Genomic DNA, 11,044 nt, shown 5'->3' on the forward strand with positions numbered 1-11,044 from the left:
TAGAGGGATACGGTGGTGGACGTGGGGAGGCTCAAGAAGGAGAAGGTATATGTACAGCTGACTCACACTGTTGTACAGCAGAAACTAATACAACATTATAAAGCAATTACACTCCAATTTTAAAAATAAGCTTTAAAAAAAGAGTCGAGGATCTGAATTTAATTATTAATCTGGAAAATAACTCACAATAATCAACTTTGATTCTTCAAGAGGCTGAAAGATTCAAAAACAGACAAGATCATAGACACAATATGGTCTTTCAGTCTCCATGTTAATGTATTGACTTAACCAACTCTAACATAGAACTTTCTAAAGCCCAGGCTCTGACCTAAGGGCTTGTACTCTGCTTATTCCTTATCTGTAAACTAGGGATAATACTAGTAATATATACTTTGCAAAGTTGTCATGAGGTTATATGAGGCTGAGTAACTTACCGAGGTCATACATATATCCTGTGTTGTACTGTGTTCCATCTCCTTTACAATTAGTTCAACTTCTGCTTCCCTTCACTACTGGTTCATTCATTCTCCCAATTTACTGCAAAGAATGGTGGAGGTGAGATTGACCTAAAAGTTCTCAATACTCCTTTTTACTCATCTGCAAGTTTTTAAGTACTTGTTCTAAATGAGTGCTCAACTACAATTGATGACACAGAAAAATATTTTAAAATATTCATTTAAATCTTGATCTAAAAATCTGATGATAAATACAAAACCTGAATGAAAACTAAGGGGAAAAAAACTAAGGAATTTTTAAATAACTTTGAGTCATTATGAAAGACTCTTCCCTTTCCTTTAACTCTTACCTGAGAAGATATTATACTTGGAATAGAAAAGGCTCAGGCTTAGGTAGATCTGGACCAACTGTAAACCAGTTTGTGTTTTTCTAAATAAACTTTCCTGGTTAGGACAATTAACCACATGCTAATTAGTGACAGTGATTCGATATTAAAATTCAAGAAACAACCTAACCAAAAAAAAAAGCATGTCAAAGTATGTCATTATGTATAAACTCCCCCTCAACACACACACACCAACACACACACTCATTTCTCCTATGTGCACCTTTCAAGAGCCACTATTTACCTTCTATAGAAGGGCCTAAATGGAGTCTCCTCTCTAATTTAGGCCCCTAGTTGCGTGGCTTCTAGCTATGGATTTACATTTAAACACATTAAATAACAAAGAGTTCATTCCACCTTACAAGCTGTCCAGGTTCCCTCCCTAGACATCAGTTCAGTCGCTCAGTCGTGTCCAACGCTTTGCAACCCCATGAATTTCAGCACACCAGGCCTCCCTGTCCATCACCAACTCCCGGAGTTCACCTAGACTCACGTCCATCGAGTCAGTGATGCCATCCAGCCATCTCATCCTGTCGTCCCCTTCTCCTCCTGCCTCCAATCCCTCCCAGCATCAGAGTCTTTTCCAATGAATCAACTCTTCACATGAGGTGGAGTTTCAAAATTTCCAACAAGGGCATCAGGCCAAAACATAAGGCTGGAGGTGCTTTTTTTTTTTTTTCCACTTTTTCTTGGGCTTTCAAAAAATTCATGCTTCCTTGCCAAGTATCAAAAAAGGTTTACTTTTATCAAGACTTGCCCCTTCTCATATTCTCCCATGCTCTGAAAAACCTTTTAATCCAGTAATTTCATCATAAAGTCCTATTCCTGGTTTCTTCTGTTAATGGCTATGGTTTCTTCACCTAAAATTATGATCTAATTAAAGTATGGTTAAGCCTTCTTTTCAGAGGAGTCTCTACATTTGTTTGGTGAGAATTTTTTTCTTACTGCGAGGCATGCACTAATTGTGGATAATTTAGAAATTGCAAACAAAAAGAGAGGAAAATTTAGAATCCCTTCTAAACTATCTTAACACGGCAATAGCATTTTAGTGAATATCCTTACAATTTTCCCATAGGCATACTTTTGCAGTAATAGATTCATTTAGTTCATAAGGTTTTCTATACAAAAACCACTTTCTTATGATGATGATTTTCTGTAATATTAATTTTAATGATCACATGAATGTGCTTTAATTCATTCAACCAATACTCTATTGTCCTCAGGTTCCCAGACCCTTGACGACTTGCACCTAAGAGAGAGTGGACACCAACCAGAGACTCTGAGAACAGAAGCCCCACAGTATGATGGGAGTTGTGTTCTGATGGGGAGGGTGAGGATGCATTCATGGTTAAATGCGGATGGGTAATCATGTCAGGTAGAAGATTCTATGGCATCGTTTCTACCTATGGAACAAATGGTTCTACCTTGCACTAAGAAGACACCATGTTTAAAACACTAAATCTTTCTGCCCATTTCACAGTGTATTTCTTTAAAAGTGATCTTACTTCAAAGTCACGTTTTGTGTTAGATTCTGAGCTTCCCAAGTGGCGCTAGTGATAAAGAATCCACCTGCCAATACTGGCAGGAAACACAAGAGATGTAGGTTCAATCCCAGGGTTGGGAAGATCTCCTGGAGGGCACGGCATCCCACTCCAGTATTTTTGCCTAGAAAATTCCATGGACAGAGGAGCCTGGTAGGCTACAGTCCATGGGGTTGCAGAGTCAGACACGACTGAGCGACTGAGAGCACATAAACACAGTACCCAAACATAGACAAGTGTATATGCATGGGCCAATACACAGACAAGTGTATATGCATGGGCCAATACATAGACAAGTGTATATGCATGGGCCAATACATAGACAAGTGTATATGCATGGGCCAATACACAGACAAGTGTATATGCATGGGCCAATACACAGACAAGTGTATATGCATGGGCCAATACATAGACAAGTGTATATGCATGGGCCAATACACAGACAAGTGTATATGCATGGGCCAATACACAGACAAGTGTATATGCATGGGCCAATACACAGACAAGTGTATATGCATGGGCTAATACACAGACAAGTGTATATGCATGGGCCAATACATAGACAAGTGTATATGCATGGGCAAATACATAGACAAGTGTATATGCATGGGCCAATACACAGACAAGTGTATATGCATGGGCCAATACATAGACAAGTGTATATGCATGGGCCAATACATAGACAAGTGTATATGCATGGGCTAATACATAGACAAGTGTATATGCATGGGCTAATACATAGACAAGTGTATATGCATGGGCTAATACACGTATATTCCCTCGTTCTCTCCAGCGAGAGCCTAGAAGCAGGGACACATATCTCAGCAGCAATAAGCACACCTGGCACCGAGATCTTGGCTTCTAACACCCAATATCATTATCCAGTAAAAGAAATCAGGATCCTTGGAGACACTAATTCTACAGTTGGGTCAGGGAATACACAAGATAAGCCAGGAACATCTTCAGTGATAGGAAAAAAAAGATTTAAATAAAAAGGTCCCGAGAGAGGGGCATAGTAGGGGGGGTGGAGGGAAATGTCAAAGAAACACAACACAGGAGCCAACCTAAAAGATCTCCCAACAATTAAAACTGGAACACTTTGAGTAATAAAATAAATAACATGGCCCCAAAATATAAAATAAATACCCATGCAACTATTTAAAGTATAAATATATTAGTATAAATAACTAACTCCAAATAATTTATGTAAATATCCCCACCTTCCACTCCCCACCACCCACTCCAGCTGCTTGCTAAGAGTAGAGTATGGAAAGGAGGGGGAAAGCAGTTTTATAGCTAATGTCAGGCAGTAAGACGACAAGGAACAGAGGGCATAAATAATTAGGATTGCATAGCTGAGGGATGGACAGGTATCCAAAAGCATTTTAAGCAAAATTATAATTGGACCAAGTCACTTCAACTGCCTGCACCCAATTTATACACCCTATTTTTTGTTTTTCCTAGAAGGCAAAAGGCTCCAGAAATGATGGATGGCTCCAAAATGATCCAATTACTTAAAACAACAACAAAAAAAACTGATTTCACATTTCCCTCCCCCCCAGACATTTAGTTGCAAAAGTGTTTTAAATTTAGACAGGCTGACTTTCGGTGCTAAAAGATAAAAAAGAAAAGAAACCAATTAAAATAGGATCTCTTTTTTGAGGCTGAATCAAAAACTAGGCTGGTAAAGAGTTCTGTGCCTCAATCAATATGGGAGGAAGCAGAAGGGGAACTGGAGATCTGGGGAGTGCTTAACCCTTATTATGCAAAAAGGATACTTAGGTAAACCCCTACACCATTTCTGAATTATTAAGACAAGGATGGATAGATTTTACTAGGCCAGAGTTTCACTGTCTAAACTGCAAAAATGAACTTAGATTTTTTTCCTCCCTTTGTTTCTCAAATTTCAACAGTTTTGATCATTTAAAGTGAAAGTCGCTTAGTCGTGTCCGACTCTTTGGAGACCACATGGACTACACAGTCCGTTCAATTCTCTAGGCCAGAATACTGGAGTGGGTAGCCTTTCCCTTCTCCAGGGGATCTTCCCAACCCAGGGATCAAACCCAGGTCTCCCGCATTACAGGCGGATTCTTTACCAGCTGAGCCACAAGGGAAGCCCAGGAACACTGGAGTGGGTAGCCTATCCCTTCTCCAGCGGATCTTCCCAACCCAGAAATCAAACCGGGGTCTCCTGCATTGCAGGTGGATTCTTTACAACTGAGCTATGAGGGAAGTCCCCCTTTTGATCATTTAATGTCCACTATAAATTGCATAATCTGTGGACTCCCCTTCTCACTCTTTGGTCTGGCTCTTTGGGGTCCTATTCCCAAGTTCCTATCCATCATGCAAGTCATGACTGGGATCTACCAGCCAAGCAATCTATACCCTGGCGCCCCAAGTGATCACACTGGAGCTCTCCAGGAAAACAAAGACTGCTTCTGTCATGACTCTCTGATGCTGAAAAGACCCAGAGTCCTGGGGGCAAGTGGACCTAGAGACCACATTGCAGACAATTCTTCATTAATTCCCCTTCTAGATAAGCTCACCAGCCATCAGTTCTACAGACATTGCATGAACCTGCCTAACTAGCTGGACTAACTAGCCTAATTAGCTGCCTAACTAGCCCTCGAAGGATAGGGGGTAAAAGCAATAAAGTCCACATACCACACGATGCCACCTCTTCTGTCTTCTATGGCAAGACACAGAGGGCCACTCATCCCTTCTGGAAAACTACTAAAAGCTACTAAGAACTGAGTCCACTCACTCTCTTGCTTTCCCTCCCTCCCTCTCCACACCTCTCCCCCCACCCCTAATCCTCCATATCCCTGCTCCTTCCTGAACATCTCTTCTGTTCTCATTTAACCACTTCCCCCTGCTTACTTATAATATCACCTTGCACAGGGCCAACACAGCCTCTCAGGATCCAACTCTAATTCATCTTAAGTTCCCACATCCTTATATAACTCAGTCTTTCAAAAGCCTCTAGTTTAAATTCCCAAGCCAGGAAATAATAATCACCTCTACCTGAGAAGGCCTTCATGTCAAGCCACATCTCAGCTCACTGGCCAGTCTATGAACAGACTGCCTTTGTCCATTCTAGTCAGTTGTTGTTTAGGGGTATGGAGGGTCACACAGAATAGAACCAGTCCAGAAAAACTGCTATGTGCCAGCAGTTGCACTAGGTACTACATCTAATCTTATTTAGTCCTTACATCAGTCCTAGTTAGTAGGTAGTATTTTCATCTGATTACAAGTGAGGGAAAACTTTCAGAAAGATTAAGTAATTTGTCTAAGATTACACAACTGATAACTGATGAAGCTCGAGAAACAACCTCTGGACTCCCTATCCATGTTACTTCTACTCTGCTGACCTGCCTGTTACACACAAATCACCTTTCACCTTCATCACCCAACCCCTATTAAGTTTGGGTGTGGGATTCCCAGGTGGCTCAGTGGTAAAGAACATACCTGCCAATGCAGGAGACACAGGAGATGCATGTTTGATCCCTGGGTCAGTAAGGTCCCCTGGCGGAGGAAATGGTAACCCACTCCAGTATTTTTAAGATTGATGTATTTATTGGCTGCACTGGGTTTTCATTGCTGCGCAGACTTTTTTCTAGGTGCAGTAAGCGGAGGCTACTCTCTAGTTCTGGTGTGTGGGCTTTTCATTGCAGTGGTTTCTCTTGTTGCAGAGCATGGGCTCAGTTAGCCATGGCATGTGGGATCTTCATGAAACAGGGATCGAACCAGTGTTCCTTGCATTGCAAGGATTCTTAACCACCAAACTACCAGGGAAGCCCCACTCCAGTATTCTTGCCAGGAAAATCCCATCAACAGAGGAGCCTGGTGGGGTACACTCCATGGCATCACTAACAATTGGACATGACTGAGCATGCACACATGCACACACGCACAGATTAAGTTTGGGTGACAAATGTCTAGTTTCCCTTTCAAGCATCAGTGCTGGTAATTTATGAAAACTAAGACAGTCTAGGGGCTACAAGGCAAGGAATAACAAACATGGAATGTAACATCTATCAAGCATTTGCTGAGGACCGCTACAGACCAAACACTGTTAACAGGTGTTGATGGGACACAAAAATCAAGACCCATTTTCTGTTCTCACCAAGTTAACATGTGGGAATCAGACAAGCTAACTGCAGAGCAGAATGCAACAAAAGCCTAAGACAGATGCACATAATGTGCTACGAAAATGTAGAGAGAGCACATGCTCTGACCTGAAAGAGTTGAGGAAGACTTCTAGGAGAGGTGACTTGAACTGCACCTTAAAGCACATGCCAGTTTCATACTACACCAGCCCAGGCAGAGTACAGCCTGGACACACACAGGAGCAGAAAGACGCCTAAAGTTTGAGGAGTTCCAATGGCTGCAGGATAGTCTGCAGAAGATGAAAAATAATTATGTGCTATGGAAAGCAGTCTGGGCATAACTCTATAGACACAGTAAGTTATTTATGTGTTTTGAGAAAACAAGTAAGGTGGCCAGAACATTTTATGAGTCCATGATCTGTGTTTGGAAATAGAGATACTAGCTTGGAACCCCCTAGGTTGCTACTACAATGAGACAATCAGAGATAACTGAGGCCCTGCACTATGGTTGAAGCTGGGAATGGAAAGGAGCAGGCTGATGAGACATCTTGGGAAGAGAAACAGTCATTTGAAAACAAAGTGGGTATACGTGTAGAGGACTGGGTATGGTGAGAGAGCCACAGCAGTCAATCATAAAACCATCTCCTCCAGGCTTGGAGCCTCATTCTCTGGAGTCTAGCACAGTGCAAGGCAGGCACAGAACAAGTGCGCAACCAGTAGTTACTGCCATGAATGAACCCATGTTTACTTCTTGAAGGATAATAAATGTCAAGTTACATATACCTTCCCCTTACTGAATAAATGCAAAATGTTTATTATAACAGACAATAAATCTCTCTTGCTTTTATACCATTAAGCCATAATATACATGCAGTCTATGGCTGTCTCACATTTTGCCAGGCAACACAGCAATATATTGGTGCTCAAAAATAAACCTCAGATGATAAACACATTATTTTTGTGAGTAACGAACTAGTGTCTCTGCAGCAGCAAAAGATGAAAAACAGCACTGAAATCCTCACTCAAGATTAACTGCCTAAACTTTTCCAAAATTCTGCTTTTATCTTGTGAAAAAGAGTATTTACAATATGTCCAGAGAACTAAACAGCAGAACTAAAGAACTGAAGAAGGACTATAGACAGTTTCTAAAGAAAACCTGAACTCTCAACTGGACCACCTAACCATAAGCACTATGGAAATCATTCAGAATACCTTAAGTCAGGACCACCATTCCACTTTGAATTCTGTGGTTTACTATTTCCCAGACAGGGAAGCTCTTAACCACCCAATCTTAATTGAACAAATACCAATAATTGAATGCTATTCTCTAAGCATTCACATTTTAATTTATAATTCAAACAGAATTTATGGGGGAAAAAAAAGACCATACTGTCTAGAGTTTAAAAAAATATTGTTTTAAAAAAACAAAGCAGCACACTTAGGGCTGTAACACAAAAGGCTTAAAGCTACAGGTAATAAAAAAATGTAAGTGGTTTCCTATTTGGTGGTATCACAAGGGTATAGGCCAGATCTGCCTGAGCTTAGCTTTTTCACTTAAGTGTCTTAATTTGGAATTCTACTATCAGACATGTCCTCCTTTAAAGAAAGCTTTAGGCTCTTCCTGCAGGTTTCTAAAAAGCGTTCCATTTTCACATTTTATAAACCAGGGTCTGAGAGTTCAAAGATGAGTAAATCATTGATCTTGCCTTCAAAAGTTTACAGCCTGGCTGAAGAAAATAACTGTAAACAAGAAGAGAAATATGAAATTATAAACAAACAGTCATGGAATTCAACACATAGTGGGAGCTTGGAAAAGACGTTAAGTTTTCACAGAGGAGATCCTCTACTGAAGTAAAGTGAAGTTGCTCAGTCGTGTGTGACTCTTAGTGACCCCATGCACTGTAGCCTACCAGGCTCCTCCGGCCATGGAATGTTCCAGGCTAGAGTACTGGAGTGGGTTGCCGTTTCCTTCTCCAGGGGACCTTCCCAACCCTCTATTGAAAGTTGTGACTGTTTGCAGACATTAAGAACCCTAGAGCCTGCACTCTGAGCACGGGGAGCAGTAGAGGCAAAGGTGACACGTGCAACAGCAAGGGCATGAAGAACCCAAAGTGGACCTGGCCGCAGAGGGCAAATCTGAGCCTGATGATGGGCGACAGTTAGGTTGCGGAGGGCCTTAAAGTTACACTAAATGCTTTTTCAAACATATAGCAGGTCACTTGAACCACATAAAGTATCATGGAAAAAGTATATGTGACTGACTATAGACCTTACTCACAGCAAGGGAAAAGGGTTGTGTTACTCTCTGACAGAGTAGCTTGGCTACCCACCAGCTTCTCCAGCCCTTTTGGTTCATCCAGAACACACTCCCAATAGGACACAATTCAAACCCTTGGCTGAATTATAGCCCTCCACTAACTAGCGTGAGCTATGCTGATTCCCTCTTTCTGCCTAACAGAGTGACATCTCCAAACTCTGAAAACACATTCAAGGATGGCCATGCCATCACCATCTACTTAACAAAGATCATCGCTAACATGAACGTGGTATGAAACTTTTCCCTTGTTTTACAAAGAGAAATTAATATAGTAGTAAATGTATAATAGCACATTTAGCATAGTCTAAAGCCAATAAATTACAATGCTCACCACTACATACAGGTCTAAAAAGCATGGGAAAGTCTTAAGCCTCTGCAGCAACAAGTACCTAACAAAACAAGCTCCAAAGTGAATGAAGTATACACCAAACTCAAATTGAGGCACGTTCTATGTAATATATGGTATATCTGTTTCTACACTCCTACAAAGATGCATTAAAAAATTTTAATATCTATATTTTTGTAAAACATTCCAATTCTCAAATGTCAACACCAAGAAAGACAACACTTTCAATGTTAAGGACACAGTTTAGGCATATTTTAAACATACTCTTCAAAGACAACTAAACTGAAAAGCAAAAAAGATACTGAGACTCCATGGTTCTCAAACTGTTCATTCAGGCACTGCAAAATAAGGACTATAAATAAGAGTTCAAAGACAATTAAACTGAAAAGAAAAAAATGAAGACACTGAGACTCCATGGTTCTCAAATTGTTCATTCAGGCACTCTGCAAAATAAGGACTATAAATAAGAGTTCAATTCATTACATCCTCACCACTCACACTGCAATAGAAGCTGCTTCCCCAAAGAATCAGAAGCCGGAATTTTCTTGCACTTTGCCTAATATTAGTTCTAAAATTTATTCCACTGAACCTTTTTATCCTTATTTAGAGCAAATATCAATATCCTAAAATAATTAGGTAAAGGCATCTTGACAAAAGGCTCTCTCCACCATTTAAGGTAGCCACATTAAGTGGGAATTTTAAAATATAGTTTTCTCTATGTAATTTTTTTCAAGTGTATGTGTTGGCAGGTTACATATTGTCTAAAAGAACAGTAATATACAGCTGCATAGGAATAGCATCCTGAAATATATATATATATATGAACATTTTATTAGAATTCAACACAGTATTTGGTTAACAGTGAAGTTTAAGTGGGATTCCTAGCTTCTTTTACTAGTATCTAAAGTATATATCTCATTAAAGAAATTCACTAACACTCTAAGAAAAACCTTAGCTGTGGTGTGAACTAGAGCTTTTGATAAAGGTAGAATTTTTTTTTAAACATGACAGATCTATGAGAGTGCAAGATAAAAACTTTTAAATATTTTTGTTTTGAGCTTCTTCAGCAATCAATGCAAAGAAATAGAGGAAAACAACAGAATGGGAAAGACTAGAGATCTCTTCAAGAAAATTAGAGATACCTAGGGAACATTTCATGCAAAGATGGGCTCAATAAATAACAGAAATGGTATGGACCTAACAGAAGCAGAAGATATTAAGAAGAGGTGGCAAGAATATATAGAACTGTACAAAAAAGATCTTCACGACTCAGATAATCACGATGGTGTGATCACTCACCTAGAGCCAGACATCTTGGAATGTGAAGCCAAGTGGCCTTAGAAAGCATCACTACAAACAAAGCTAGTGGATGTGATGGAATTGCAGTTGAGCTATTTCAAATCCTGAAAGATGATGCTGTGAAAATGCTGCACTCAATATGCCAGCAAATTTGGAAAACTCAGCAGTGGCCTCAGGACTGGAAAAGGTCAGTTTTCATTCCAATCCCAAAGAAAGGCAATGCCAAAGACTACTCAAACTATCACACAATTGTACTCATCTCACATGCTAGTAAAGTAATGCTCAATATTCTCCAAGCCAGGCTTCAGCAATACGTGAACTGAAAACTTCCAGTTGTTCAAGCTGGTTTTACAAAAGGCAGAGGAACCAGAGATCAAATTGCCAACATCCGCTGGATCATCGAAAAAAAGCAAGAGAGTTCCAGAAAAACATCTATTTCTGCTTTATTGACTATGCCAAAGCCTTTGACTGTGTGGATCACAATAGACTGTGGAAAATTCTTCAAGAGATGGGAATACCAGACCACCTGACCTGCCTCTTGAGAAATTTGTATGCAGGTCAGGAAGCAACAGTTAGAACTGGACATGGAAC

The 11,044-nt window shown here is 40.2% G+C and overlaps 1 long non-coding RNA gene across 1 annotated transcript in view; it reads right to left on the reverse strand.

Annotated features, from left to right (window-relative positions):
• LOC138988544 (uncharacterized) overlaps positions 1-5,141 on the reverse strand; it is a 42,676-nt gene extending 37,535 nt beyond the window's left edge. Inside the window, exon 1 of the long non-coding RNA XR_011464823.1 lies at positions 435-5,141. This is a non-coding gene — a long non-coding RNA (uncharacterized lncRNA). The remainder of the gene's footprint in view (positions 1-434) is intronic.
• Between the last annotated feature and the right edge of the window lie 5,903 nt (positions 5,142-11,044).

Source organism: Bos mutus, chromosome 1 (assembly GCF_027580195.1).
Source record: "Bos mutus isolate GX-2022 chromosome 1, NWIPB_WYAK_1.1, whole genome shotgun sequence".
In the NCBI taxonomy this organism is placed as follows: domain Eukaryota; kingdom Metazoa; phylum Chordata; class Mammalia; order Artiodactyla; family Bovidae; genus Bos; species Bos mutus.